Source organism: Mustela erminea, chromosome 12, assembly GCF_009829155.1.
Source record: "Mustela erminea isolate mMusErm1 chromosome 12, mMusErm1.Pri, whole genome shotgun sequence".
Lineage (NCBI taxonomy): Eukaryota > Metazoa > Chordata > Mammalia > Carnivora > Mustelidae > Mustela > Mustela erminea.
In genome coordinates, this window is record NC_045625.1 from 33,912,720 (window position 1) to 33,929,295 (window position 16,576).

At 48.7% G+C, this 16,576-nt stretch overlaps 1 protein-coding gene across 3 annotated transcripts in view; it reads right to left on the reverse strand.

Moving 5' to 3' along the window:
• Positions 1-16,576, reverse strand: part of FRMPD1 (FERM and PDZ domain containing 1) — a 142,093-nt gene that overhangs the window by 80,437 nt on the left and 45,080 nt on the right. For 2 of the 3 annotated variants that reach the window (XM_032306637.1, XM_032306635.1), the window contains exon 1: positions 12,298-12,539. The exons of the other annotated variant lie outside the window; for it this stretch is intronic. The gene's annotated coding sequence lies outside the window, so the exon portion shown is untranslated. Of the gene's footprint in view, positions 1-12,297; positions 12,540-16,576 lie in introns of those variants that run through there. 3 annotated transcript variants of the gene reach the window in all.

Consider the following 16,576-nt stretch of genomic DNA (forward strand, 5'->3'; position numbering starts at 1 on the left):
CCCAGAGTTGTTTTCTTTTGTTTTTTTTTTTCCCCTGTGTGTACTGTACTCATTAGAAACCCAATATCCTATTCCCTCTCCAAAGGCTGTTAGGTTGTTTCCCCTACCCCACCTTGGTGGTCTTCTGGCTCAGTACTCACCACCCACATTTTCACCTTGAGGCCCTCCACTCCTTTCTCAGCAAACATTTCACATTTCCAGCAGTTAAGCCAGCCACAAAACCTAATAATCAGTTATTCAGTCATCAGTTTATTCACTTGATATCTCTTGGGGATCTGGGATGCTCCAGGAACCATACTAAGAAAGAACTATAGATAAAACACTATGAGAAGCCAGGAGAGGGAGAGTCAATGAGGCCTGAACAGAAGTGCACATAAACTGGAAGATAAATCACAGTTCTCCTGGTAGATGAAGGGAAAAAGCAGGCTTGGCAAAGGGAATAGCATGAGCAAAGGACCTGAGGCCTGCTGAAGCATCATGTATGAAAAAGGAATACTTTCATGCGTTTTTTTAAAATCCTGGTAGAGTTAACATACTATTATAATACAGTAGTTTCAGGTGCACGATACAGTGACTCAACACTTCTATACATCACCCAGTGCTCATCACAAGTGCACTCCTTAATCCCCATCACCTATTTCACCCATCCCCCCACCCACCTCCCCTCTGATAACCATTCATTTGTTCTTTATAGTTATGTGTCAGTTTCTTGGTTTCTCCCTCTCTCTCTTTTTTCCTTTGTTCATTTGTTTTGTTTTGTTTTGTTTTTAGATTTTATTTACTTATTTGAGAGAGAGCATGAGTGGGGTGGGGAAAGGGGCAGAGGGAGAAGCAGCCTCCCAGCTGAGCAGGGAGTCCAACTCAGGGCTCAGTCCCAGGACCCTGGGACCATGACCTGAGCAAAAGGCAGTTGCTTAACTGACTGAGCAATCCAGGCTCTCCTGTTTTGTTTCTTAAATTCCACATATGAATGAAATTATATGATACTCATCTTTCTCCAACTGACCTATTTTGCCTAGCATTATACTCTCTAGCTCCAAACATGTCATTGCAAATGGCAAGATTTCATTCTTTTTATGGCTGAGTAATATTCCCTTGTGTATATATACATCTTTTATCCATTCATCTACAGATGGACACTTGGGCTGCTTCCATATCTTGGTTATTGTAAATAATGTTACTATAAACATAGGGGTGCATGTGTCCCTCTGAATTAGTGTTTTTGCATTCTGGGGGATAAATACCCAAGGGCATAATTGCTGGATCACAGGATAATTCTATTTTTAACTTTTTGAGGACCCTCCATGCTGTTTTCCACAGTGGCTGCACCAGTTCGCATTCCCATCAACAGTGCAAGAGGGTTCCTCTCTCTTTCTCTCCATCCTCAACAACACGTGTTTCTTGTGTTCTTAATTTTAGCCGTTCTGGCAGGTGTGAGGTGATAGCTCACTGTAGTTTTGATTTGCATTTCCCTGATGATGAATGATGTGGAGCATCTTTTCATATGTCTGTTGGCCACCTGGGTGTTATTTCCATTCTTATGACATGAGAATGAGAGGCTGAGGATGAGAATGAAAAGTTGGCTCTTGCTTAATTCACCTGCCAACCTGTTCATTCCCCTGCACCTTGACTCAGCTTGCAATCATTGGCCCATCTCCAATGCAGACGCCTCCAAAAACCTTCTTGAGAACCATCCTCATCATCCTTCTCCCAGACCTCTCTGCCTGGAGCCAAATCTTGGCACTCACACCAATGTACTCAGCAATCCACAATGAATAGATGGTTCTGTTTGCTGACTCCTGGGCATAAGTCGTATCGGTCCAGCTAGGAAAGAAACTTCTGGATAGTGATATAGTCTGTCATACCCATAGCCTTTCAACACTGGGCTTAACTTATAATAGGCAATCAATAAAAGCTTATAGAATCTAATCAGATTAAATGGGGCAGAATAAATATAGGAGAAGGGATGGGAGTGCACTGATTGTGTGTTTCTCACATCATCCAGACGGCTGGGAAAATTGAAACTGTCCTTGAAAATTAGCTTCTGAACACAATCATGACAAAAAATAGATTAATTCTCTTTAGGCACGTAATTCTGCATCTGCTTAGACATTTCTCAGGCACACAAAAACGGTACTTGTTAAACGACGCTGCATATCCCAAGAGCTTCTGTGCATAAAGGTCAATATATTCTGGAGATTTGGGTTTCTTTTTCTTTGCAGGAAAGCCAGAGGAAGAGAGGAAATAAGGCCCCTAATCCATGCTATCTGTGCTGGGATTTTCCATCTGATAATTCCAATTCAAAGCGAAAATTCTAATGCCACCCGTCTCCATCATTAATGCTGTCATGCCAGCAGCAAACATTTCTAGATAATTCTTCCCTGAGGGCAAAGAGCCCACACATTCCTCAAGTGACTAGTCTCTCCCTGTTCTGGTTTGGAATCCCCCAGCTCTGGATTCATCCCCTTCCAGAGTTTATATCACACAGCTTCGCTTGTTTGTCCCCACACTGGGCTGTGACCTCTACAACAAGACTGATGACTTTCTCCATTCCTATGTGCCCTGGGGCCTAGAACATTCACCCTTCACATAGTGGTTGCTCTGTGTGAAATTGAGTTGTGTTGTGGAATTAAATGCAGTGCAGGGGCTATTAAAGGTCTTAGATATAACCCAGTCTACAGATAAAAAAAAAACAGAGGCCCAGACAGGGGAATCAACCTCTTCAAATATACACAGAGAGCTGATAATAATTAGTAGAAAGCAGAGAGAAAGAAATCAAAGATGTTAGCACTGCTTGAGGAATTAGGAGGCTGCTGAGGGCTTGACGGAATTTGGAAAAGATGGGGGAAAACAAAGTTTGGCTTCAGACAGCTTCTAACCCACAAAAATTGTCTCTCTTCTTGATAGCCCTTCAGATAACATAAAAAGGAAATTAACCTTTATTGAATATTTGCCACAGATAGGTAGAAGACAGGGGTTGTATCTTCCTCGTGTCTTCTCTTAGTTTAACCATTCACAGATCATCAATGGAATAAGCAAGTAAGTTATGTGCCTCAGTTCACACAGCTAGCAAGCCCAGGTCTGATGAGTCAAAAGCCCCAGGACTTTGCCTCTGCTCCCACTGCCTCTCTGATTCTGGTCCTGAGGCTATAGGGTACCAAGGAAGAGCCAGGTAAACCGAGTGACCAAGTTTACAGGTGGCCTTACCCATGACCCAGGACCCCAGACAGCACCTCTGGAGCCGGAAGTTTAGGTTTGCAGCCTCCCTGACCCCTGAAAGCACAGAGAACAGGCACCAGCCCTCGCTAGTACCCGGCTGACAGGCAGAAGCAGGTATGAGACAGAGAACCCCAGAAGCGGGGCCATAGGCAGGGTACCACCAGTGCCTCGAAAGAGCACTGAGGGCAGCTGGAGCCAGAGGCAAGGCAGACAGCCATCATAACCACGTCTCTCATTTCATCGGTCAGCACCATTTACCGACCCTGCGCCCAGGACCGGGCCGTCTGCTGGGTCTGGACTGAACCAGGCTCAACCCCTGCCTAGTAGAGGCTTACAGTTAAGTGAAGCAGGTTACAGGGAACCACTCCTCAGCACCTCGGGGGAGGGGCCCCTCCAGCCTAGAAAAGACTCCCAAGATCAAGCAGGGCATTTTGATGTGAGGATATTTCTAGGCAGCTAGCTTCAGCCTTGTCAAAATGGGAAATCACTGTTCTTTAAACACAGCAAGCAAAATAAGAAGCCGAGTTCTCTGAACTGTTCTCCGACCTCTGCCCTAGAGCTCCAAGCACTGAAGTTGGAACAGCTGCCCCCACTAGACGATCCTGAAGGACCTTTTCAAACTGGTAATTCTTCCAGGTGAGGTCTGGTTGGATGACCCAGGAGGGGGGGCAATCTGGAGTCCTAGGGGAGGGGGGACATGACTGAGGGTACTTTCAGTGCACTGCTCTATGCCAGTGCCTCCTGGAAACCTTCCTGGATCTCACCCAAGGCATGGCCAGCCCTCACCAGGGCTCCCATGAGTCTCTGCACCACACAGCACCCTGCCCTCCACTGACTTGCTGCTGGCTGCAGGCGGGGCAGGGCTGTTTGAGTCATCTGTCTCCTCCCTCCTCCCCACTCCTTCCTGCCCCCATCCCTGCACACACCTTTCTCAGCAAAGCACACAGAACCCAGAGGAGCAGCCGTGAAGGAGGATGCTCTGGGCAGGTATGAACCCCGAGCAGAGCCTGGAGGTGCTCAGGGCTAGACCCCCACTCGGGCTGCCATCCTCCTGTGGCTTCTCCTCAGCTCCAGCACCAGCTTCTCCAGACCCAACACTCCCACCTGCCCTAGGCCTTTTTTGCCCTCTGGCATGTTGAATGCAAACAAAGGGATCCTATTTGGAGAAAAGTCTATTTTACTGGCATTGCATTTGGATGCCCCATCAGCCCACAGTGACTTAAGACTCCAGGTAAAGGGCCGTGACCTTCCGAGACAGGCTACCTAAAAAAGATCATGCTCCAACACACTCCGAAAGCTGCGAAGACACATTTCCTGGTCTTTCGCAGAAAGAGAGATGTATTTGGGTGCTGAGAATGTAAATAATTTGCTTCAAGTTCAATGAGCCAATCTCAGACTGAATTGGAGGGAAGATGGAAGGACATTGGCTCTTCCGCTCTGAGTCCCTTCTCTATCCAGAGCACGTTCACTATGGGATCTCCCCTAAGCCTAAGAACTGGTCATGAATATTTTAATAGCCACAGCTTCTCCTTCCCATTGATAAAAACTCCACTGACCGGCCAGGGCCTGGCAGTGAGGACCGAAGGACCAGAAAGACCAGCCACATCTGCAGGACACAGCCCCACAGAGCAGTAGCCACCATCCTGAAGAAAGGAAGACATGTGAAACCTGCAGAATGAAAACCTGAGGCTGGGGATCCTGGACAGCTGGGTTCAAATACAGGCCAGAGAACACAGTCACATAAGGAGAGAAAGTAGAAAGCCAAAGGCTGAATGGTGGCCCCCTGAAAACCATGTCCACACCCCAATCCCAGAATCTACAAATGTTACCTTAACTGGCAAAAGGATCTTTGCAGATAAAAGTAAGTGGAGGGTCTTGGTGAGGAGCTTAGCCTGGTTTATCCAGGTGGGCCCTAAATGCAATGACAAGGGTCCTTATAAGAGTGAGGCAGGGGGAGATTTGACACAGACAGAAGGAGGCCATGGGACTAGGGAGGCAGAGCTGGCAGTGGTGGCCACAAGTCAAGGAACGCCGGCAGCCACCAGAAGCTGGAAGAGGCAGAGAAAAAATTCCTTCCTTAGAGCCTTCCAAGGGGGTGCAACCCTGATGACCCCTTGACTTCAGATTTCTGGACTCCAGGACTGTGAGAGAACACACATCTGTTGTTTTCAGCCGAGGCTGCCGTGATCTGTGACTGCAGCCATGGGAGACTAATACAGTGCCTGAGAAGTTATGACTGATGAGGGATCTGGGTCCCAGAGAGGGGACCGCCTCACCCAGAGCCACTCCACATCAGCCACTAGTCCCGGACACTCTCCTCTACATCTCACCAGCGTGCATGCGGTTCCCCAGCAAACTCTAGGGGGTGTCCACGGGGAACCTAACCAGGTCTCAGGTCGTGCTGATTGCAAAAAAAACCAGACTCTGAAGTGAGGTCGTCACGGTCTTGCTCCCTTCCACGCTGGTCAGACTCACCTGCATGGCCATTGTGTCCAATTCTTTGCTCTGCCTTTTTCAGGGGACTGGATAAATGGGATGTTCTGATTTAAGAAGTGAAGCCTCGGGGACCTGACTTTGTCCAAATGGCTTAAACGGCCATTATGGGGAAGAAGTGATGGATTTTTGTGTGGGGCTTCAAAGGGCAGAATCGAGGCCAATGGAGTAGCCACAACCTGGAGAGAGAGTCTAGTTCAACATAATGAAGAACTTTCTAATAATCAGAGCCAACTGACAATGGAAGAGAAATGCCTCGGGGATTGGCAGGTCCAAGCAGAAAGAGACTGGGTGTGCTAGGGGAATTCCTGCACCAGAAAGGGCTATAGCTGATCATCTCCGGAGTTGGCAACTGTTTGGAGGTCTATGACTGTTGGTTAAAATATCCTGTACAGTATTTCTCATGTGTCTGGGCTTTTGGCATATACATGGGGAGTGCTCTAAGGAACTTATTACACAGCCTTTGTGGCAACAAAAAACTAAATAACTGCAATCATCCAGAAATGAGCTCAGAAAAGAAATTATTCTTCCTGCTCCTGTATACAAATGTCTCTGACACCCAGCAGAAGAAGAAAGAGGGAAAGCATGTATGTCCATATGGACATCACCCTTTAACCTAATCAGAAGCCAAAAGCTTATGCCCCCCGTACCAAGGGAGCTTTGGGCTTGATGTCCTTCTCCAGGGATAATCAGAAAGAACAGAGACTCCATGTTTATTTTCATAACTGCTTTTCCTTTTGCATTCTTCTGAATTCTACATTTGGAACAAAGAAAACAACAAAGCAGTACCACAGAGGCTTACCTATGTTACCACTCAAAACTTAGTTTTGGAGGGGGTTTTTGTGGGGGGAGGAGGGGTATGGTTATCACTGGTTGTAACAAGTGCTAGCGTACACCCTACATTCTGGATACTCAGAGGACAGGAAGCCAGCATTTCTCGTCTGCCTGCACATCTGTCTTCTCTTAAGTCAAAATCTCAGAGAACTAAGCACTGTTACATCCGGATGAATTCCTCTGAAGCTCTTTCCGTTCAGGATTTTGAAAATTTGCCATGTTACCCTTTCACTGAAATGGCTGCGCTTCTCAGATCACTCCTCAAGAGAGGTCAAAGCAATAGACTTTCATATTTTTAGATTTACCATATTTCATATTTTTAGATTAGCTTGTAATTAGTGTCTTCACCCCCCCCCCACCAACTTTTTCTAAAAAAGTACCAGTGTTAAGTACACACATCATTTATCAGCCAGCTTGTGAACCACTTCTAACCACTTCTAACCAAACCACTTCTAACCACTGGCAAAAGGGTCTCCAAACATCAGGTCCCTGAAAATACTGGGTCACTTCAGTGAAATTAATGGTTACTGCCCTCACACCAGCTGGCCAAGCACCAAATAGGGCTTTCCATTGTCCTTCAGGCAGATAGTTCATTATTTAAAAAAAAAAAAAAAACCTCATATTTGCAGGGCTGCATAATGTAATTTGTAGTTACCCAAAGACAGCATTATTCTTCTATGAATGCATATTAAGTTTGGTACATATCTTACACTATAGTAGAAGTATGGCTAAAACAGCTGTGCATAAATCAAAATTTTATATACTGAATGGTGTTAAGTTCATGGTCATGTTTGGTATTTGAAAGCCATTCCAGATCTTTCGGTAAGGTAAAACATCCTTTTATGATATAAATAATTACTGATAAGTTTATCTAGCTTGGAGGTTCATTTTTTACATAGTATATCAATTAAAAATAGGCAGTATCGGAAAGCTAGATTCAAAATTCAGACTCACGTTTGAAGTGACATCACCTCTTCCTCGAAAGAAAGACCTACATTTCAAGGCATCAGAATGTCTCAAGTGAGTTCAGCTGGGGACCCCAAGCCCTGAGCATCAGCATCGTGTTTCTGGCATGACTCAAACTATTTCAGATCTCAGGGAAATCGCAGGCTTTTGTCAATCCATTACAACAAACACGTATCAAGCTTGCACTGGGGCTAGGCTCTGTGAGAAGGGCTGTGGGGCAGACGTCAGAGGGACATTGTGTCTGGCCTCCCAGGGACTTCTCAAGGCCATGGCCACAAGCGAAAGTGACCACATACAAAATCTTCCATGGTTGATGGTGATGGCTTCCCTATGAGCGGTACTGAATGCGGCGGGAGCTCAGGGAAAGATGAGAATCCTGGGATGAGGGGGTCCGGAAGACAGCTGTTAGGGCAAACAGGGTTTGAGCTGGGCCCTCTGGTGTGGGCATGACCACCGGGGCTGAGGTACATGCAGGCAGAGGGGCCAGATGGAGAGGCAAACGCTGGAGGGATTAAGTGTGGAGGACACAGTAGGGGTGGGGGGGTGGAGAGAACTGATGGAGACAGCCCGTCATGTCTGCAAGCCTGAGGACTCAGGACTTCGTTATCCATCCACAGGAGACCCCACTGCAGGTCTCTGGGCCATACATTACACAAAACAGAGGGCTGATGTTCAGAGAGAGAATGGAAATGTGGGGACATGTTTGAGAGAGGTTTTGCAAGTAAAAAGGACAGGACTTGGTGAGTGACTGGATTTCAGCCAAGAGGGATCAAGGGAGAGAGTAAGGTTGTAGGTGACTATGTGGTGCCCACCGCCCCACCCCACCCGCAGTGCCATGGAATTTCCAGCGTGGGAGTGGGAGGATGCTCGCCAGAGGGTATCACACAGCGGGTGGGCAAGGCTGGCTTTGGTGACACTAGGCATATTTCCACTTTGCACATGAGTGAGCATTCCAGGGGGCACTACTCTTCAGGGCTTGCAGTGAGAAGAGATGGGGGGAAGGGAGAAGAGGTGAGGGAGAGAGCGACAGACAGGAAAGGAGGAAGGGGCAGGAGCGGGAGGACCAGAAAAGGAGAGATGAAGGGAGAAAGGAAAAGAGATCTTAAAGAAGTGGATCTACAGTGGGATGTTCCCAAAGTGGGCAGCAGCTCACCACGCCACTCTGGGCCTGACCTGGCAGGGAAGGGTACTGTGGCTGCATGTTCCTCTTTTCAGGACTCCTAAAACCTAGTTTTGTACTGAAGGAGCAGAGAACCCGCTCTGGTGTCTCCCAGTAACTATGGGGGTAATATCCACACACACAGACTGTCTGGTCATAGAACACACAAAGCCCTTCAAGGCCTCCGGGCCTTTGCATTTGCTGTTCCCTCCTTCATCATCACCCCACCCTTTTGATTTAACTTTCACTTGGTGCTTGCTACATACCTGGTACTATTTCAAGTACATTACATATATCAATTCATTTAACTCCCAAACAACTCTATCAAGTAGGGTTATTATGCCCAGTTTATGGGGAAGAAACTGAAATCCCGGAGATTAAATAAACTGACAGTGGAATAAACTTAATTGTCAGTGGGGCCGATACTCAAATCCAGACGCTGTGGCCCAGAGTCTGCATCCTCACGCCAAAGCCGCACAGCTTCTTACTGACCTGGACTGCACCCCACCCCTGCCCCCCAGCTCTCGTCCCAACTGGCTCTTTCTCTCCTTCAGCTCCCACTGACTCAGGCAGGCCCTCCTCGACCACCCCCTGCACCTTCTCTCACTTTACCCTGCTCATTTCCTTCTCAGCTCTTAGCCAGCCTGTAATTATTTATGGGTTTACTCGTTCATGTTTCTCCCACTAGAATATAAACTCCAGGAAGGCAGGCATCTTCTCTTTGGTTCCAGTGTGTTTCTGCAGCACCTAGAATGGTTGCCTGGCACAGAGAAGGTGTTCTATGAGTAAGTGTTGCATGAACAAATACAGGACAGTATTACAGCGGCCTCATGGTGTACACAGGTTCATAAAGTACTGCAATGTCCTTCTTCACCCTCCTATCCTAGTCTCCTCCTTGGTACTATAAATCCCCAGCAACCCACACTAAGGCAGATGGTTCCCAGCAGACATGGACAATGCCGATGTATTTATAACTGTGTCTGACTGTCAAATCCCCCCACCTGGGTCCTTGAGCACACAGTGATAAACTTGTGGGAGGCAGGGATTGCGTGTTCTGATTAAACCTCCCTGTGGCCTCCCACCACCTAACAGTATTTACAGGGCATTGTCTGTGGTTGATGTCAGTGTCTGATCTGAGCACCCCTGAAGAACAAAAACCCCCTGCTCCTGAATCAGGATGTACCTCGAATACAAATTGCCCTGGCACAGGACCTCCAGTCCGATGGTGAGGTTCCAAGTCAATACCTATGCTAAAACAAAAGGCACCATTCATTTACTTCAGTGGTGACTAGCAACACTTACGGAGCTTGCCTGTGAACACTCTAATAAAAGAAACTATTATTAAATATCTATCATTGTGCAAACACTGTTAGGCACTTTACACATGATCTCATTTAAACGTGTGCATTTGGAATTATTATTCCCCCTTTACAAATGCAAAAAGGAAGTTCAGAAGCCCAATATCCCCAAACCAGTGTCGATTCGAGCCCAAGTTGGGAGCCTCCTGAGCCCCTCCCCACTGTCCTCTGCTCTGAAGTGCTCTGCCTCCTCCTTGCTCCCACCTGACCCGGTGTTCTCCATCTGGCTCCTGAGCTTTCCCGATCCTGTAGCTCTGCTCACACCAGTTCCTCGACCTAAAGTGGGCTTTCCACTTTCCACCACCTGTTGAAATCCTCTTCTTCCTTCCACCTTCTGTGGTGCAGTCTTCCCCATTGTCCCCAGTTCGAATGTGCCCTCCTCAGTGTCCCCAGAGATGCCCAGTAAGAACTCCCAGAATGCCTGCAGTATCTTCCTCCTTCTTCCTCACTAGACCCTGAGCTCCTGGAGGGAAGGGCCTACCGGTATTTTTCCTATTTGTTTCCTCCTGAATGAGTGGTGAGACAGTGCTTGTTGAACCCCTGAAGAAGGGAGAGGGAAAGGACAAGGGATATTCTACTGCACCTGACCCATCAAAGGCTCTGGACAAATTAACTTCAGCTACACAGTACGGCTGGGGAAAGGCAAACCTATGTACCACAACTCCGGCGTGTTCCTGCCCTAGTCACAAAGCACGCTCTTACTAGTTCTCTGATTTCATAAAGCTTGAAACTCAAAACCAGGAAGTCAAGGAAGGAAATAAAATAATAAAATCACTTCCATAAGAACCCTTTCATAGTAATGGATTTCACCCACACACTGAGGAAACGCTAATTGCAGCCCAAGGGGGACAAATTGGGCAAAAAGAACAAAGCTCACCTTCTAGGAGGTCATCTAACTACCCCGTGCTTGTTCTGCCACAGCTGCACCAGAATGTACCCATCATGGAAAATATGGACTTGGCCAAACTGTAGGCCTCTCCAACTATGCCCTGTTGAACACCCGCTAAAGAACGTCTGATTTAGAGTGATTTTCTATGTCATCTTGATTGGAAAACATCACTCTAGAAATAAGTAGATGTTGGCCTCTCTGCCAGGACCCCTACAACAGTGCCTTATTTATTTTTTTCCCCAAACAACTATTTTGAGGTTTTCACAAAAATAACCGACTCACAAACAGAAATGCTTCCTGATCTATAAGGCACTCTGAAAACAAATCATTATGCTGTTGAATATTTTATGATGGTCCAAAGCACTGAAGGAGGAAAGGCCAACATTCACCAATCCTTGCCATGTCTATTTCGGGACTCCCAAAGCACACCGCAAATGCCTCCTTTATTTTCTAAACTCCGATTTGCAAGCACTGGGTGGATGTTTAGTCAAAGAGTTCCTCTACCCAAACTAATCGTAAATGGAGAGACCTGGAAGATTCTACTTCTCCAGACTTTACGGCGAAAGGGCCACAACCATCATCTAGTGCACATTCCTCCCTCCCCACTTCGTGGGGGTGGGGGTGGGCGCGGCAAAACCAGAACAGGGGACTTGCCGAAGGTCACACAATCAATGGACGGCAGAGGGGTCACCAGAAGCCAGGGCCCAGACTCCTAGCTCTGGGAGCATCCTCTATTCCCAGAGATTGGCTCAACAACCCCCCTACAACTCAGCCAAAACTGCAGCTGGTTAGCGACGGGATCCACCACCCCCTCCACCCCGCACCACCGCCCCAGGCTCAGATTGATCTCTGTGGGTTCCTCCCCCGCCCAAAGGAACCCTGGAACTGAGGCACTCAGGGTTGCCCCTGACTCACAAAATGGCAACACAGGCGTGCACTTCAGATGACCATCGCCGGGGAACCCATCCTAGTCCAGGTGTGGCCATCGAGACGCTGCAGGGCTGGCTGGTCCGAGGTCACTCAGAAAGTTGGCGCTGGCCGTGGCCGCACCTGAACCCAGGTCTCCCGCCTCCCGGTTTGCCGCTCTTTGCACTCCACCATGCAGATCTCAAAAACTTAAGCAATACATTGATACTGTGAGAGATTTAACCGTTGCAGGCCCTGAGCGAGCCCGCGGACGCGCCTCCCACAGCGATGGGAACACGAGGACTGGAGGCGGGCGCGGGTCACCCGGGGCCGGCGGTGCAAACGGAGCGCACGGCGGAGGGCGGCGCGGAGGAAGCCGAGGGGCAGGCAGCCTGCTGCTCCCAGAGGCGCAGGCCCGGGGCGTAGACCGTCAGTCCCCCAAAAACTTTGCGGCGCCGGGACCTCACCCTTACCTGCAGAGGAGGCGCCGCCCGCGCGGACGCGGACCGGGAGAGCTGACGCTTTCGGCGAGGGGCGGCCCCGCCCGGCGGCGGGCACGGACGCGGGCAAGGCTCGGGCAAGCGGCTCGGCTCGGGCTCGGCTCGGGCTCCGCCTCCCGCGCCGCGGCTGCAGCCGGAGGGGGGAGCGCAGGGCCCGGCCGCGCCCGCGCCGTCTGGTCGCGGCAGGTGCTGAGGCTGCAGCTGCGGGGCCGCCAGCTGCCGGCGCCGCGACCCTCGGCCCGGGGGAGGAGCCCCGCGCGCCGCCTCCGCGGGCCCCGAGGTCCCGGCCCGCCGCAGTGGGCGGTCCCGCTCCCACCCGGGCCCTGCCTCCGCCGGCCTCCCGCGGCTCCCCACCTGGGCGCGCAGCGTCAGCCGAGTACCCACGGGGAGACTGAGGCTGGGAGAGGAAAGGGGCTCCCCCAAGGTCACCCAGCCCGGAGGCGGTGGGGCCGGAGCTGGAATCCAGAAGAGTCCCAACGAAAGACCTCCTTCTCACCCCACCCCTCTTCTGGCTGTCATACCGCAAGGCCTCTCGAAGAACTCCCAACTACGAGGGACTGGGGGTGGGGGGGATGCAGATGACCCCAACTTGCCCTCCTCTCAGCAGAAGGAGCCGAGGGCTGTGGGAGGATGAAGAGGTGGACCCACTTGGGCACTACGGCCCTCATCCCTGATCGCTGGGGTCCCTCAGCTTTCCTAAACCTCTCGAACCACTCCTTCTTGGTCCCCTTGCGGGACCCTCAAATCCCAAAGCCCTAAAATGCTGGGGTACCCTGGAACTGTGCACTCAGCCCCCTTCTGACTTCCTGGGCCATCTTAACCACTCTTCTGGCTCCTGTTCTGTCACCTGTCTATACATCGGACCCAAACCCATGCCTCTGCCTGAGAACTCTTCTCCTTGCTGAAGAATCTTCTCCACACGACGTTCGACACTGGAGATACAACTTCAAATAAAGCACTATGATGCCTTCTCGAATGTACTGTCTAAACGGCTATTAATCAACACACTTCTAACAAGAATGTGATCCCAGGCTGCCAGGGAGGGGCACCTGCATTGGCTGAGAGACAGAAGAAGGCCTCTTGGAGAGCATGCCGGCTCTACAGAAACTGGGAAAGGCCAAGGAGGTTGGCGGTCAAAGGGAGGAGTCTGGAGAGAGCTTTCTAGGCAGAGGCCACAGGAGCAAAGACCCAAGGATGAGAGGGATCCCCGTGAGGGAAGGATGGGAGCTGAGAGCTGAAGCAGGGCGGGAAGTTTTGAGTAGGGAAGGGCCCCATCAGGTTGGAATGTTAGGTCATTCTGGTGATGGAATGGAGCACAAATGTATAGTAATAATGGTGTCCGTCAAAAAACCGAAAAAAAAAAAAAAAAACCAAAAACAAAAATAGCATTGTAGGAGTTGTAACATGCCTGGCCCACCTGAGGAAAGGCACTTGGCCCCTACCTCCTCTCTACCTTTTACTTCCAAATCCAGGTTTCTATTCAAAACTTCTCTCCTCAGAGGCTCTTTGTCTTTGAAAGGCCTCCTAGCTACCTACAAGATCTATTTTCCCTCAGTGCCTCAAAGATCTGTCTTCTCTCAGTGCCCCAGCTCCTTTGTCACCCAGATCCATGGGCTGAGTTAGCCCTTCACTCCTGAGGGTCAGCTTCCCGTCTCCCGCTTCCTGCCTCCACTGTAGATACAGTGTCCTAAACTCTGCCTCAGAATAAGCATCATTCAGGAAAGTGGACAAAATATGGAAAATTCTGAAGCCATGGTGGAAATAAAGTAAGCTTCTAAAAAATTCAGTGTAGTACCTATCAACATTATTTCTTACAACTCCATGTAAATCTATAATTATCTCTAAATAGAGTTTAATTTTTTAAGATTATGTGTTGTAGATAAAGATTAAGAACCAGGGGTGCCTGGGTGGCTCAGCAGGTTAAGCCTCTGCCTTCGGCTCGGGTTGTGATCTCAGAATCATAGGATCGAGCCCCACATTGGGCTCTCTGCTCGGCGGGGAGCCTGCTTCTCCCTCTCTCTCTCTGCCTGACTCTCTGCCTACTTGTGATCTCTGTCAAATAAATAAATAAAATCTTAAAAAAAAAAAAAAAGAACCAAATTACTTTCCCTAATGCAGATTATCAAAGACTGAAGAGGGCACTTGTCAGAAAGGAAAACAAAAACTCACCCCCTCTTGTCCACTGAGTACAAATTTCTCACACGGAATTGTGCCCTGTCCCTCTCCATTTCGTAGCTGCCCCTACCAGAAGCATCTGCCTCTTCAGGAGCTTTAATGCATAAGCAATTTCACCTTTTGGCTCCTGCCGCTTTCTGCCCAGGTTCCCATTCTGGTTAGTTTTCTCCCTCAGCCTTCCTTGTCTGCCGGCTGGTTAAATGCAAATGTTGCTCATGTCTCTTCTTGGTCTCTTTTGTCTCTTCTCTCTCACTGAGCAGAGCAGATGTATGGCTTCAGCCTAGACCTTCTTCTGTGCTTCAGACCCAGAGACCTAACTGCCTGTCGGACATCTCGTGAATCCTCTTCAGATGCCCCAGTCCCCAAAGAGCCAAAACCAATCTCACAACTTTTGCCTAAATTACTGCTTCTGCATTGCTTCTGTATCTCAAATGGTAGTGGCCCTGAAACCAAAACCAAAGGGAATGTTCTAGACTCTTCCTGCTTCCTGGTACTCAAACCCTCCTGGGCACTGAGTTGAGTCAACTCTGTCTCCATAACACCACTTATCCATGTCTCCTCTTCATCTTGCTAGCTGCCTGGGCCTTACTTATATATAGTTGGAGCCTCACCATTTCTCAGTGAAGCCATAGTAAATGCCTCTAGTCTAGCTGATTTGCGATTCATCTTCCTCATGCTGCCAGAGATCTTTTCAAAACATGAACCTGACAAGTCACTCTCCAGCTCAAGATACCTCCATTGTTTCTTCCTGGCCCTGTGATAAAATCCTAAAAGCTTGGCATGGCGTGAAGCCCTCAGTAATCTGACCCATTGACAGCTACAGCCCCATCTAGATGTCACCCTATTACCTCATGCCAAATCCCAGGGCACAACATATTTCACAAGAGTAAAACTAGTTATAATTTTTTTTAAAGATTTTATTTATTTACTTGACAGAGAGAGGCACAGCGAGAGAGGGAATACAAGCAGGGGGAGTGGGAGAGGGAGAAGCAGGCTCCCCGCTGAGCAGGGAGCCTGATGGGGGTCTCCATCCCAGGACCCGGAATCATGACCTGAGCCGAAGGCAGATGCTTAACAACTGAGCCACCTATGGGCCCTAAAATAGCTATAATTTATTAACTTAATACTATGTGCCAGGCACTGTTTTAAGTGCTTTACACATAATAGTTTACGCAATGAAAGACATGGAGCATAGTGCTAAAAAATACAGTCCCAGCCAAACCGCCCTTCCTTAAACCCCAGCATAGCCAGCCACTTGTTAACCTGTGTCAACTCCAGCAAGTTCTAGAGAGTCCCTCAGTTTTATTCACAGAGGGAAACTGAGGCTCCAGGCAGTGACGCCATTGACCTAAGATTCTGAAGCCCAACAATAGTAGTGCTGGGCCGCACCCAGGATTCTAGATATACCCCCCCCCCCCCCCCCCCCCCCGGGCTAAGTGCTTTGCAGAAGCTAATGCCTGACCCAGGGTGGCTTCCTCCTTTCCAGGCTTTTCCTACAACTTGTCAAATTCTTCCTCCTCTAAATCCTGCTCAAAAACATCTTCTCCTCTCCAAGGTCTTCCCCAGCCCCTCCTTTGTGGCTGGGCTACTTTTCAAATAAAGCACCAAGCACACCGCATTACAATAATTTATTTACATGTCTGCCTTCCCAAAGCCTCCTTGAGAAAGACAACTACCTTATTTATTTTTGTCTTCCTAGGACTCTATAGATATTTGTTGAATGAAAAAATAAATCGATGAATAAAATATACAGAAGTTTCTCAAAAGAACTTTACCCTAAAAGCTGTCATTTCAATCTAGATCACTTTTAATCTCTGTTTTTGTCACTCTGAAGTCATTTTTGGTGACAGGATACCATCAAATGATCCAATATTAACACAGAACAAGATACAGCAAGACTGCAATTTCTCATATGGCTATTTGATCACGCCTTGTCCCTCTCGGATGTCTCTCTTTTTTTAGTGACACTATGTAATAACCCATAATGAGAAGCTGTGCTGCATCCTAATGAGACTTCCTGACTAAAACATCTGAGGTTTGGATTTATTTCCCATAAGTACCATTTCAGCTAAAAGTT